Raw genomic sequence first — 11,943 nt, forward strand, 5'->3', positions numbered from 1 at the left:
TCAGTTAATCAAGCCTTCAAGCATTCTATCCAACTACGCTTTCGAACTTTCATATGCGATCAAGCCTACTTGCAACCACATTTTCGTTCCTTGTTGAGCTCTTGTGCACACATAAAATCTGAGAGCAAATATATCAAACAAGATCAATGGAGATAGGAAGAATGAAGATCCAAACCCTATTGAACATGTGATGGTATAATCTTTGTGATTTCATTTGATTTGCATTGTTTTAGGTAATCTTCATATGTTATGGTGGATCTTTGTTGTTGTTAGGCTAGGGTTTTGTGGTTGAATTCATTTAGTCTTTCAATATTGTTGTTTCCATTTTCACCATAAACATTTTGGCATGCCCTGTGTGACATGGATTTTTGTTAGATCTGTGTTTTTTGCAGGTTTTTCTAACCCTATATTATTGTTTTGTAAAACAATTTGGAGAATAACCTTGTGCAGCTAGGGTTTTGGACACAAAATCAAAATCTTGGAGAGATTTGATCCGATCTCACAAACGTCTTGTAATTTTTGCATCAAATTTTGTTTGCAGGTTTGGGACAGTATCAAGAGATCTCAATCCAAAATTCAGAATTTTTGGAGCACATTTGCATTTTCCATGAATATTTTATGAATTTTCATAAAAAAATTAATTTGAGAGCAAATGAGATAAGTTTTTCGGATTTTCTTACATTTTTGGAAATCTCTCATAATTATACACAGAGTTTGTTCTTTGTGATTTTAATTTTGATGCAAAATATTTCCTAAATAATTGGATCTTTAAACATTAGGGTTTTTCATTATTTTGATCAGATCTCACAAACGGCTTTGCATTTTAGCATCAAATTTTTTTTTAGGTCAAGAACATTATCAGAGGTGCACAGTAAAAAAATCAGTTTGTTTGGAGCATATTTGAATTTTTTATGCATTTTCATAAAAAAATAATTTTGAGAGAAAATGAGCGAATTTTTCAGATTTTCTTATATTTTTGGAAATCTATTAGAATTATACATAGGCTCTGTTTTTTGTGATTTTAATTTTGATACAAAATAATTCCTAAAAAATTGGATTGTAAAAAATTAAGGTTTTGCATTATTTTGCTCATATCTCACAAACTGCGTGGATTTTTTGAAGGAATTTTTTTATGCAGGTTTGGAAAGCTACCGGGAGCTTCCAGTAAAATATTCAAGAGTTTTTGGATCAATTTTGCATTTTCTATGAATTTTTTATGATTTTTTCATAAAAAAATTAATTTTTGGAGCAAATTAGAAACTTTTTGGATTTTCTTACACTTCTGGAAATGTCTTGAAATTTTACAGGTGGTATGTTTTTTATGATGCAAAATAACTCATGAAAAATCAGATCTTTGAATCTATCAAAAAAACATCTTGTTGAAGGCTCCTATTTCACAAAGTTTTTTGGATCTAAAATTTACCTAACTTGTGTGCTTGCAGGAGGGGTATTATTGCAAAACTACTAACAAATCTTTGTTGCAGAATTTTGGTAAGGGTTTTTTATCTTTATTGTGTGTCTTGTTTTCATAGATTACCAAACACATCAATTGGTGCACTAAAATTGAACCAGTGTCTTTTGTGTCTTGAGCAATAGGCTCTTTTTGTTTCATCTCTGGAGGGTCTGTCTCCCCGTGTGGTCATTAGGACTACTAGTGAGGAGAGAACGACCCAAGTGGTACCGAGGAAAACCCACCTCTTCCGAACCACTATAAATAATTGTATCCATGGTGAAAGCCATGAGTAACGTGTGTTGATTAGTTCATACCGACACTATGTCTTCTCATAAACTCGTTTGATCAAATTTATTTGATTAGTTGTAGGGTGTAACCTCTACTGGCTGGGAGTCTTTTGTATTTACAGAGCTGAAAGTGCCACATGTATGGCCACACGAGCGGATGCCCTTACTAGCATCTTTTTGTTTTAGAAAGCCAAAATCCTTCTAGTTGTTGGGGCAGGAGTTCGGACCTCTGGAGCGACCCACACACATACGATTCTTAGTAGAGATACAAAGTTCGCCACAGAGAGTTTTCGTGGGGACAGATGATTGGCTGCCCCAGAGAAATGAGTGCCGAGGGTGGAGCTAGTGGGGTCAAGCATCTAAGTATCCGCTCTGAATAGCGTAGTCTCGGAGGAAACCCCATGTGGGATCAACAACTATTGTCCTGGCCAACCATAAGAATTGTGCTTGTCTTATTTTAAAAATTCAAACATTCAAAACCAAACATCAAAACATTGTCTTTTATGTCTTCAAGTGTATGCAAAACATTTTTACATCAAACAACACACTTTCTTTTGAGTCATTTTGAGTCTAAACACTTGCAAACATTGAGTCTTCATCAACATTGTGTTCTCTTGTCATGAAAAACAGTAAAACAAATTCAGATTTGGTCACAACAAACAACTTTACAAATTGGAAAAATTGCACTCATATTTTAGAAACCGCATCTATGAAGTATACATGCACGTCTTTGTTCGGTATTGGAAAAATCTATAGTTATTTCTTAAGTTTCCTGTTCATCTTTATTTTCCCCGATGTAAGTTTCTTGGCGGGCCCGGTCGTGATCGTTGTTTTTTTAGCCAGCAGGGTTGAGCGTGCGTGACACTTGGTGGCCCGACGTTGCTCCCTCGGTTCGTCTTTGGCGTCCAATTTTTTAAGCAGCGCGAGAGTGACAAATGGCAATGCTTACTGACTGTTCTTCTAGGCGGGCCCACTCGTTTGCAAGCGGTTCCTTGCAGCGGTCCCCTTTTCCGCAGTCCTTTCTCTTCTGACAGAACCTTTTCAGTTCTAGGTAACCTCCAAGCCGTTAGAGGAAAAGGTTGAGTTGCAGGGTTTGTTTTGCTGGGTGCGGCCTCTGTAGTGACACGCCGTGTTTTTCTGTTCAAAGGAGGTTGTGCCAGTTTTGGGTTTTTAGGAGAGCTGTTTTTAGGAGCGGTGGCCTATTTAAGGGCGAATTTCTCTGTTGCAAAAAAAAATAAATAAATAAATAAATAAATAAAATTAAAAAAATAAGGATTTAGAAGTAGAAGAACAGTCTAATTTGCTAAGTAGGAGTTTTCTTTCGTTTCCAGCCTTTAAAAACTATTTGAGTTTGGCTATAAGAAGATTATTCAGATTGTGCTTGTGGCCTTTATGATGTCTCTCTTGGCTTACTGTTAATAGTGTTTTCTATGCTATTGTTGTTGAAAATTCTAACAAACTTTGGGAGTATTTTATCTAAGACTTCACTGATTAAACTATGTTTTTCTATACTTGTTATCTAGTGAATGCGTGATGAATGTGTCCATTATGTTTTCAAGCAAATTTGGTTGTAGTTTCGATTATGTCCTTGGCTCAGATGCTTACAGAAGTCACAAATATTTCTTGATTTCTGTTGGTTCATTTCATCTTAATGATATGGCGTATCGCCTAAGGGTTTAGTATCTCATTTTTTTAAAAAGTATTTGTTTCCTCTCCCTTTCCTTAAAACCCAAGGAAAAGTCGGCTTCTCAATCCCAGAGGTCATTCAGTGTTTCTTTGCGCGAGTTGGTCTCCCAACACTGAATTTCCCATAAGGTTGTTCGTCCCCAAAGCAAAATTTAGAGTCAACAGTTCTTTTTCTGGCACGTCCGGTGGGACCATTACCTTAGAAACAAAAAAAACAAAAAAAGCACATCCTAGCTAGTTTATGAGTCATAGGCTCGTCACCAGGAGTCAAACGCCCCTAAATCTTTATCTTCTTTTTCCTCCATTGGTGATCGTCCATTCCGCCTCAGTTTCACCTCCACAAGGTCCCCCCACCATCATATACCCTGCAATGGCCCGAATCCCTCCCCGAAATTTTGTGACCTGAGACAATGGTAGCCCTCTCATTCCTCCAGTTCCACCTGTAGTTTGGGGAGTCATTCCGGCAGCCACGCTAAAAGTTGTTCCCAAATTCACAGGAGAATGTCACAAAACCCCTGAAGAATATCTGCAGGACGTAGCTACTGTTTGTACTGTACATGGCATCACCGAGCAAAACGTGGCTTTGCGGTTGCTCGTAGCTTCTTTCAAAGAAAAAGCTCTGGACTGGTTTAGATCTCTAGGCCTTAGTACCATAGGGGACTGGGATCAGTTGGGAGACCGCTTCTTTCAAAGATTCTCAGACAAAGCTGATAGATCATCCCTCATGCACCAACTCATTACGATCAAAAGAGCTCCCATGGAGGCAATAACTGATTTCAATCTGAGATTCTACCGAACCTGGCAAAGGATATCGTTGTCCGCCCGCCCCCCGGCAGATATGACCTTCGTATTTTATCTAAAAGATTTCAATTCTGATATATCAGTAATGATTCAATCCTTAGGGTGTAACACTCTTCCGCAAGCTTTCGACTTAGCGGTTTAAGCTGAAAATAAGTTTATCGACGCTGGAAAGCTCGCACCTCGCCCTACAATGTCAGTGTTCCTCGAAATGTCTACCCAAGTAATGGAAGAAACCGCCCCGAGCACTTCTACTCCACAGTCTATGTATTCGTTCCCCACTCCTCAAACTACCGTTCATTCCGCCTCTCTGGCTGCTGAGGTCAACGATATGAAAAATCTCTTAAGATCTTTCTCTAATGAAATTGTCAACCTAAAAAGGGCCCAGGTCTCTCCTACCAAGCCTCATTTTCAGCAAAACTTCCAAGGAAACCGACCCCCCTATCAACATCCTAATTATTGGGCCAAGAAAAATACCCCGCCGAATGGCCAAATAGTCCATTTCCCTAATCCATTACAGGCCATCCACCCAAACGGCGATAGAGAATTGACTGTGGGTCAGAATAATTTGGCAGACGATGCCAATTCTTGGTGTTTTCCATGCAACAATGCTCACACCCCGAGGAATTGCCCAAGGAGTAATCTGCAACAAAAGATCGCGGAACAAAGGAACTTAGGTATAATACCAGATGAATCCGCATATACATCCCCGGGCATGGATAATGCGGCTTTTGTTGCTCAGATGCAAGGAATGTCATTACAACAAGAAGTGGAAATCGCCCCTGATCACGCACTTTTTTCATGGATGGAGGATGACGATACAGTGCTAACTATTGATGGAGGAATTTCGAAAGATGGGACCCCTATGGTGCATTCAGACTACAACCTTCACTCTAAAAGGCGTTTGATCGGGGAGGATGCCAACAATATAAGGTCAATACCCGTAAATAGACCTCCGGAACTGCCAGTCATCGTTTCCGCCTATCCCAGGAAGGAATTCATCCCTTACAAACCGAAAGAGCCTAAAGTTTTCACGCCCCTAGCGTTGGATGTAGTAGATCAGTTGAAGAAAGCTCCAGCCCATGTCTCTCTCTGGGACCTCCTAAGTATACCAGAGCAGAAAAGTCGGCTAAGGAAGGCATTGTCCCATGATCAAAAGGATACATGTGCGGTAGCTCCGCCGTCGTCTCAGACGAATGGAATGGATCGCCACTCAGCAATTAACAAGGCATGCTCCCCTGCTGCTTTGACAAACGAAGGCTCACCCTCCACTGCACAAGGAGAAGGTAAACCTAAGCCGAATCCTTTTTACCTTACCCTGATAGTTGGAAATAAACTTTTGCATAACTCCATGATAGATTCTAGTGCTAGCACCACGGTCATGCCTAAGTAGATTGTTGAAGTATTAAACATTAAGTATGACCCTTTGAATAAAGGGGTAATGCAGCTCGACGGGAATAAAGTCTAGACGATAGGTCTCATCAAAAGCCTCCCTTTGACTTTATTTGCATGTCCAAGTATAACAGTATCCCAAGAGGTAGTGGTCATCAACATCCCTCTCATCTTTGGGCTCTGTTTGTCCTGAGACTTCACTGCTAAAATAGGAGGATATATGTCCCTGGATTGGTCCCACCTGATTCTCCGTACCCGATACGACGCTAAGATGAAGATCCTTTCAGAACCTCTTCACATCGAGCATATAGCTGACCAAGCCTTGATTAATTTCGAGCCTACTCACACCTCTATAACCCATGACGAGCGAAAGGTGGTAGAAATTTTAGAAGACGAAGAAGTAACCGAGGAAATCCCACCCGAACAAGAAGCCTTCCTAAATGAGTTCATAGACTCTGATCCCTTCTCTAATTACCATGCCACCGGCCTAGGAACTTATTGCATTTTTGAAGAGGATCAGCTAATCCTAAAACTCACCAAAGATCCTTTCTCCAAAGATCAGCTGTCTTCGACACTATGGACCCTACACTTTGACGACGCCAAATGGAAAATGGGCTCCGGAGCTGGAGTTTGTCTCACCCCTCCGGTGGGCGATCTAATCCGAAGGTCTTTTCGACTACAGTTCACATGTTCGAATAATGAAGCAGAGTACGAAGGGCTAATTCAAGGCCTGAACATGGCAGAAAAATGGGCATCAAGAAGCTTAAGGTCTTCGGTGATTTCGAATTAGTAGTACACCAAGTCTGAGGGATATCCAGTGCCAAGCACGTCCGTATGAGATCCTACCACTCCAGAGTCTAGGATTTAATAGAAAGTTTTGATGCTTTCAATATCAACAGCATTCCCCGGACACTAAATACCGAAGCAAATCACATGGCAACCATAGGGGCTCATTTTGATCCAGCTGTAGACCTCTTGGTCGGCCATTCAGCAGTCAACATGGTGGTCCGTCCGGCTATTCCTGATAATGATACATATTAGCAGGTTTTTGAAAGCGATGAGCAGATTGCTCTGTTTATTCAAAGTTCGAGAGAATTTGCCGACCACCTGCAACCCAGGGTTAAAGAGGCTTACGGAGACCAGATTATCCAGCTAAAATCCAACAAGCTCCCTAGTGGTCTGACCACCTTGGAGAACTTGTTTGATCATGAGGATGTTAAGAAGGATAAGCGGAAGCTCATAGTGGACAAAGGAGATTACGCTGAAATGTCAGTGGGACGCGGAAGAATCCTCAAAGTGGCCAAAGGTGTTTCCTTTGAAGACAGGGCAAAATTGGCTCAATACTGTGATGAATATGAAGGCGTCATGGCTTGGTCTTATGATGATTTAAAAGGTTACGATCCTAGCATCATTCAGCACACCATTGAACTCACAAATGAAGCTAAGCCAGTCCGACAAAAATAGAGACCTGTTAATCCCAAGATCGAATCCCTCATGGCTCAGGAGTTGAAGAAACTGATCGAGTCAAGGATTATTTATCCTATAAAACACAGTACATGGGTATCCAATCTGGTCCCTGTGAGGAAAAAGAATAGGGACATTCGACTCTGTGTGGACTTCCGGGACCTGAATCGAGCATCGCTCAAAGATCATTATCCCTTGTCATCAATGGAGCAATTATTAAGCATTGTAGCTAGATCGGAAATGTTTTCTATGCTCGATGGTTTCTCAGGATACAATCAGGTAAGTGTCAAAACGAAGGATCAACACAAGACCACTTTCACCACCAAGTGGGGGACGTTTGCATATCAAAAGATGCCCTTCGGCTTGTCAAACGCTGGGGCCACTTTCCAAAGGGCCATGGATTTGGCTTTCAAAGAGCTAATAAATAAGATTATCTTAATATATTTAGATGACCTAACCGTGTTTTCTAAACACCAGGAGGATCATTTTGATCATCTTGAGTTAGTCCTGCAAAAATGTCTGGAATTTGGGATCTCCTTGAACCCAAAAAAGTGTATTTTTGGGGTTCCCCAAGGGAAGTTGCTAGGACATATAGTTTCTAAAGAAGGCGTCTCCATCAACCCTGACCAGGTCAAGGCTATTAAAGAGCTTCCCCTTCCGGTCAACAAAAAGGGAGTGCAGTCATTTTTGGGAAAAGTTAATTTTGTCAGTCGTTTCATTTCCGACTTCACTGGGATAATAAGACCTATCACCCTCATGCTTAAGAAGGATGTACATTTCAAATGGACTGCTGAAGCCAAAAATGCCTTCGATCAAATAAAGCATGCCATCTGTTTAGCCCCAGTATTATCTAATCAGGACATGTCGAAAGATTTCATAACGTATGTCTATTTCGGTCAGCACAGTATCGCCATGGTGCTAACTCAAAAAGACACCCAAAAAGGAGGAGAGCACCCTATCGCCTTCCATTCAAAAACTCTCAAAGATTATGAGCTCCACTATAACTTTGTTGAAAAGCAAGTCTTAGCCGCCATAAAAGGACTGAAAAAATTCTTGCATTTCATTGCCTGCAACAAGACCACAGTGTATGTAGCTCACCCCGCAGTAAGAGAATACATTATGGAGGGCGACATCACAAAAAAAAGAGCAAATTGGATCACTAAGATCCTAGAATATGATGTTGACATCAGGCCCACAAAGCTAGTCCACGGGAGAGGTTTATGTGAGTATATAGTGCAGGATAGTGAATCCCGTGTTTTCGAAGCCATCTCAGAAGAGACGATTATGTTTATGCCCGACACCCCCAGCGGAAATTGGATTGACAAAAGAAAAAATTTCGTGAAGACAGGGACCTTTCCCAAAAATCTTTCCCCAGCCAAGAGGAGATTCTACCGACTCCAAAACAGCGGTTTTCACCTCATAAATGAAATTCTTTTCAAAAGAAATTTTGACGGAGTTCTACTCTGATGTGTAGATCAAGGCCAAGCTGATAAAATTCTCCAAGAATTTCACTACGGCCCCTCAGGAGGTCATTTCTCCGCACCTACAACCGCAATCAAAATTACTCAAGCCAGATACTTTTGGCCATCCATGTTCAAAGATGTACACACTCTAGTAAGAGGATGTAAAGAATGCCAATATTACACGGGGAGGGGTAAGAAAGCGGCCATGCCGCTTAGGCTTGTGTCAGTTGAAGAACCTTTTGCTTAATGGGGACTCGATTTTGTCAGGATGATCAATCCTCCAAGCTCAGCCGGACATAGATGGATCCTGACCGCCACAGACTATTTCACTAGATCGTCTGAAGCCGTCCCCCTGCGGAATTCATCTGAAAACGAGGTGGTATCTTTCCTGGAAGAACTGACTTGCCGGTATGGTCCCCCAAAAACCGTTATATCTGATAACGCTCGCGCATTCACTGGCTCGCGGATCACACAGTTCACTCTTAGCAGAGGTATTTATCTCAAAACCTCCTCTAACTATTACCCCCAAGGGAATGGTCTGGCAGAATCTACTAACAAGAACCTGATCTGACTTATCAAGAGGATAGGCGCAGAATATAAGAGAGAGTGGCACCATCACCTGAGGAGTGCATTATGGGCCGACTGCATAACACCCAAGCAGATTCTCAAGAATTCCCTACACAAGCTGGTATACAGGAAAGACGCATTTTTTCCTCTGTCACTAGAAATTTCGGCGTTACAGTTGCTAAAATCTATGGATATCGCTGAAAATGGCCTAATGGCTATAAGGCTAACAGAGATTATGGAGTTAGAGGAAGCAAGGGAGGCCGCCTTCACAGCTCTCCAAGACAGGCAAGAAGTTGTAAAGAGGTGGTTCGATAGTAAAAAGAGTTCTGATGTTATATTTGCCCTCAGAGACCTTGTTCTAAAGTACAATGAGAGAATGGTGAAGCCAGGTCAGCACACCAAGTTCGACTGCCTATGGGAGGGTCTTTTCCGCATCGTAGGATGTAAAGGTTTCAACGCCTTTGAGTTAGAGGACATGAATGGAGACTCCCTCTCCATCCCGATTAACGGTTTTCATCTTAAGCCTTATTATTAAGGGTCCTTTCCCCTTTTCCATGTAAATAGTGTATATTATGTGCATATGTGTGGTGTGTATTTATTTTAATTATTTTCAACTCGGCGGGTATCAGGAAAGAGAGACTAGATAAAGAAAAAGAAAAATCATTATATTAAGTCTTTCTCGTATACTGTTACAAAATGTGCGGGCCCTCGGCCTCTCTCTTGTTTACATCTTACAGTTTCAAGCGCAAGTCATGCTTTGCCAAAACCTCTCAGAGGCTAGTCTCAGTATCTTCCTCTTCAGTATCGGAGTCCCCTTCTTCAACTAGCCATTCCGAACCAGAAGAACTCTCAGGCTCCCCATGCATGAATATAACCACCAAGTTAGGAGGCTGATCAGGCAATAGGACTCTTGGGAAGATATAGTCCCTGAAGCCAGTATACCATTCTGTGCCTTCCAGAATAGGGACCATCATATGCACTCGCAGAAGAAACTCTGCAGCTAGCTTGGCACGGTACCCGTGGGAGGACAATGACATGGTTTTCAAGCCATTGATAAGTGGACGCCACCTCACTTCTTCATTCTGAAAGATGAAGCGCTCTAAGTCAAATGCCACAGGGAGTTCGAGGAAAGGTACATGATATGCAACTACACCTTCAAGGCCTCCCAGATAGTCTAAAGGAAAGAGGGCTTGCGTTAGCTGTGTTGCCAGTAGCCTAGATTGGCCGCAGTCTAGCAGAGAAGCCACGAAGCGCGAGCAAATATCTATATTCACTCGGTATCGGTCTGGATTGCCAATGAAATCTTCCCCAAGTACCCATTTGATGGCAGCAATTATTAATGGATTTTTCCTTCTCGTCATCCCTTGCAGTCTCCGGTCTGATATATTCCCTAGGAAAGTGACTTGTGCCCTTCTGCTGACGAGCCGAACCAGAGTATACATTTCTTCAGAAACTCCGCCATTATAGCTCGCATTGTGATGAAAGAATGTCTGAAAAGACATATTTATAGCAAAAATCTTGGCAGGTAAGCAATCGGCAACTTGAACTCACCCTTGTCCCATTTTAATGTCTCTGTCACACCTCTATTAATTCGCGTCATGCGAATGGGATTATTTCCAAGATATCGGCGTCTAGTCAGTCACTTCGAAAAGAAGAATGGATGGAAACAAAGAGTCATACGTACTTTCAGGTACGTCCCCCTTAAATGAGCCAGCTCCGCTAGCCTGTTTCAACTCATGCGGCCATTATTCCTAGCTGATCTTCTCAATTAAAGAAATATTTGGCCCAAGGTACTTTTCCTGAGGAACGCCAACACAACCAAGTAGTTTTTTTGGAAAGTGGGGATGACGGCTCCCCTCATTCGTGGAGGTTGATCGCAGCAGCATTTTGAGTTGGCGCGCGTGTCAGCCGAGCCTTAGCTTTCGCGAAAAACAAGGCATGTCATGCATTTAAAAGCTCAAAGGTTCTCCTGGTCATCAATCTGTTCATTTTGTTGCCAAGGAGTTAGGCCAGAGGATGACGTGCAGGTTTCCATTCTCTATCTCCGGTCTGATAGCAATCCAGGAAAGGTCGATTGTCTGCCTTGATGGATTCAGAGGTTTCGTTCGCAAAAGTTGTTCCCAGAGGTTTCTGGGTTGATATTTTCGAGGAACTATCTTACTCCTCTCATGCCATTCCACCAAAGAAGGATTATCCAAAGACAAAGGCCAAAAAGAAAACGATGACCCGGAACCCATCGGTTGTTCTGGATTCCTTAGAAAACATCTATGAGCCTGAGATCCGAAAGCAGCCCAAAAACCTTAGAGAGAGCGCTTGTTCGAGGATGTTGCATCATAGAAATGATCCTCATTCCATCGCGGTGCGTTTCTGGAAGAATGGTGCTCCCCAATCTTTGGTCCCCGTAGTTCCCTACTGTCCTGAACTCGTAGCTACCTGTGCGGAGGTTTTTGATTCTACCTCATTTTCTGTCAGCGGCTCGCACTTGAAACTGATCATATCTCAGGAGGCCATTAGGGAAATGCTATGCTCCCCAATCTTGGAGAATATTGAGGTTTTCTCGGAGAGATCCATGGAGGAATTCTGGAGCACCAGGAAAGATGTGTTAACTTTCTGTCAGAACGCCCTCAACCGGAGTTTGTCAGCAAGGCCTCCAAAGTTCCCTTTGTCATACAGTGATCTGAAACAAGATGACCTCAAAGATATTTCATTTACCCTGACTTGGCTGTGTGGTCGTGATAGCGACCCGAATATCACAACTTCCATGATGGTCTTTCTTTTCAAATGCAGGAAGCAAAGAGAACCTTTCCACTTCGACTTCTCCACGACTATCGCG

Source organism: Cryptomeria japonica, chromosome 10 (genome assembly GCF_030272615.1).
Source record: "Cryptomeria japonica chromosome 10, Sugi_1.0, whole genome shotgun sequence".
NCBI lineage: Eukaryota > Viridiplantae > Streptophyta > Pinopsida > Cupressales > Cupressaceae > Cryptomeria > Cryptomeria japonica.